Source organism: Musca vetustissima, unplaced genomic scaffold (genome assembly GCF_032173495.1).
Source record: "Musca vetustissima isolate MV318-11 ecotype Yass unplaced genomic scaffold, APGP_CSIRO_Mvet_v1 utg24084, whole genome shotgun sequence".
NCBI classification, from domain to species: domain Eukaryota; kingdom Metazoa; phylum Arthropoda; class Insecta; order Diptera; family Muscidae; genus Musca; species Musca vetustissima.
The window spans coordinates 13,149-16,760 of record NW_026884702.1 but is presented as its reverse complement, the minus strand read 5'-3'; positions in this window follow the sequence as shown (position 1 = coordinate 16,760).

Below are 3,612 nucleotides of genomic sequence, written 5' to 3'. Positions count from 1 at the left end.
TTGAGGGCTTCTAATTAACCGGGTGAATTTCTTTTTTTTTCAAGTGTCATAAATGGTGCTATCAGCTAAGAATTCATATTGAGAATGTTTAACATCGAAATTGTGATGATGTAATGTAAATAAATATGTATTTGGTCTGTGTACAATTTTATTCGTATTGTAATTCATTAAAGTTGACAATAATTATATCAGTAATAAAAATAAAAATAATTTTCACAAAAAATTGTTTCTATGGGATTTTTTATTTGCAACTATTAACAAAAATGTTCGGAAAAACGTTAATCCTTTTAGAATCCGGCGCCAATGTTTGTATGTAATTTATTGCAACAGGTCTATAGTATTTAGAAATGATCAACCGATTTGCTACAAATTCAAAGATGAAGCCTATCAGTCCACTCATTATGGTGTCTTCAACACAAAGTGTCAACATTTTGAAAACATGGGAATCTCATATGTAGGTAATTAGTTCTTCAGTTGGATTCAAACATAATGTTTTTACAAGATTTAGGTCAATTCTAAACATGAATCTAAGGGTCCACTCATTAGATACCGAGAGCCAGTATCTAAAAACTAGATCTATATGATTTGTTTATACTATACCTAGTGCAAATATTGACTGTTTAGGTTCATTCTTTCTCTTTCATAATGGTTAAAAATCGTTAACAAAATTCGATCCTAGTCACAGATTTTATTTAAATATTGAGTATAATGTTTTTATAAAACTTAAATAAGTTGGAAAGAAAAGCCACATTTAAAATGCTAAAAGTTGGGGGCTGTGTATATATGAATATAATAAACTCAAGCGTACTAGCATAAAATGAGATAGTCCCCATATAGACCATCTCAATTTCTGCTAGTACGCCCTGAGTTTGGTCGTTCTGCAAAAAAATAGTTCAAAGGAAGTATTTCGCAATACGAACGACCGGTACTAGCTCTTTCGTTCATCTAGTTTTTTTCATTCGTTCCTTTTTGCTCTCTCTCTCTTTCTCGCTCGCCTATATCCTTTTGATCCAATCGTTCATCTAGATTAATGCTGGGCAAGCATGGGAACTGGTGCCCTCATTATATTATATAATGTATCCGTAAGAATCGAGAAAAGAATATAATTGAACAAAAAGTTAAATTATTAAAGGCATTATAGAGAATATTAAAGACATATATGTTATATCCCAAAGGTAACGAGAGGGTAATTTTAATTGACAATAAAATTCATACTAATTACCTACTCGTTTCCCAAAGGATACGATAAGGTAATGAAATGTTTCACTTTTTTCTTGATTTTATACCCTCCACCATAGTATAAAGGGTATATTAATTTTGTCATTCCGTTTGTAACTCATCGAAATATTCATTTCCGACCCTATAAAGTATAGGGTCGGGATATATCGGTCCACGTTTAGGCATTGTAAGAGTTGCACTTGCTTGGTGTTTTTCTTCCGGAAACATTCATTCGAGATCTTTGGAAACAATTTGGCAACGCCATCTACACCTCATATTCGTCTACTTGACTCGATTAAAATATAAAGTTAGTACCATCTTTAGGATTACGTTTTTGCCTTGTTAATCCATTGCCTGGAAATTCGTAGCTTGTGGCCAGCGTTGGATAGGTTTCGTGGCCCCAAAACGGATGGTACTCTGGCATTTTGCCGATCAATTCATCCCTGTAAAGACTTGATTTTGGGAAATTTGTTAAAAAGTCAATTTCTACCAGTTTTTTTACAAAGTAAAATTTTCATTAATCTGAACGGATTTCTTGCTAAAAATTCCCCTAAATTAGAGCTGACTGGGAATTAATATAATTAATGATCGTTATTGGTTGTTATAATTCAATCATAATTATTCACAGCCATCTTAGCAAGAAAATAATTATGGTTCATGGTGCCATCTCGCTATGCGGTAAGTTTCTCAGTTAGATTGTGCACAAAGGGAATGCAAAAATATATTGTTAATTCTTCTACTCTCATTAGGATTGGCACCCAGCCTATAATCATTGTTGTTGTCGTTGCGTTTGCCAGCCATAAAAATACTGTTTTTTTTCACTTGCTTTGTGCAGCGTAAAATCCAGCAGCATATACAACGTTAATGAGAGTAGTCAGTCACATGTACACTTCAGTTGAACTATAGTTAGTGATAAAATCACGTGTAATTGCAGAGCATTAAGGCAATTGAATTATTAGAAATGTGCGCCGTTGATTCGAGTGACACAGCAATATAAGTCCAACAATTTTAATACTGTTCGATTCCCCGGAGTGGATTTCAAAATATATATAATATCAGCGAAAACTGGATATTCCCAATGGTATCAAAAACCGATGATTTGCGAAGTTAGTGATGACTAGTAGTATCAAAGAGTGAGATAATCCAAAACCTAACTGACATCCTGAAATACATTAAGGAATTACTACAAATATTCCAAACTCGATGCACCAACTCAGCACGGTTTGTTCGGACGTCCACAGTCAGCCAGCCTTATTCATAAGTATAAATTTAAATTTTAATATTTCAAATCGGTGCTACTCAAGGTATTATTAATTGTTACAATTTGTTATTATGGGTACGAATTATTTTTTTCTATTTAAAATTATATAACTTTAGTTTCTAACGAATTTGCTTGAACATTTTATTTAATCGCAACTATTATGAAGAGTTGCTACACCGTAATATTATTCTTCATTGCCTCATACTAATATTAGTAAAATTAATATGCAAATTATCAACCATAGTTTTAAGTTTCAGTGTTAAATTATTTTCTTAATATCACATTGTTCTCGAATCACTGACTTCAACAATTAGCTCCGAACATAAGTAATACAACGCACAAACCTACATATAAGTCATATTGGGATGACATACATATCTACAATACTGATGTTTGTGCGTATCAATATGTTATGTTTGTAGCTGACTGTTGGCAGAGATCTTTACATACCTACATTCAGTAATAATTGTCGCCTTTCAGATGAAGTGTGTAACAAAGAAACCGAAACAAAGAGCAATATCAGTTACAATTCTCTCTTAATATCAACAGCAGCAACCACTACGAAAGATCTTTCAACGGTGACGCTACTCTGAGTTGACATGCAAATTGTAAGTACTCTCTTTTATTGTATCGTCATATTGTCTTTTTGCTTCGGTGACAATAATATCTCATTGTTAAGCGTTTAAAAATATTAGCGTGGGTACCAAGAAAAACCAGTATTGTAATATATTTTTAATAATAATTTTTTTTTTTTTTGTTTTTTTGGATTATTTTGTTGAGAATTATTTTTTATTGTTAGCCCAATGCCTCAACACCTTAAAATAGTATAATATAGGATAAGATTGAAAACATTTCTATGTTAATATATGATTACCGTAGTACAGTCATTCATACTGAAATAACATGAATTTTGCACTTTTTCAAATAAATTTAAAAATGTTTTGGGATTAATTTCATACAACTCCTGTTTGATTTCTAGATAGCCTAGGTAGACCAGTCACGATTGCACTAGGGGTCATAGGATCAATTTCTTATCCAGGTTAATACACCTATGACCAGGTTGGGAGGGCATAATGGACTGTTATCACCTCAGTGTCCATCACATAGCTTGCCAATTCGATTGATTATACACT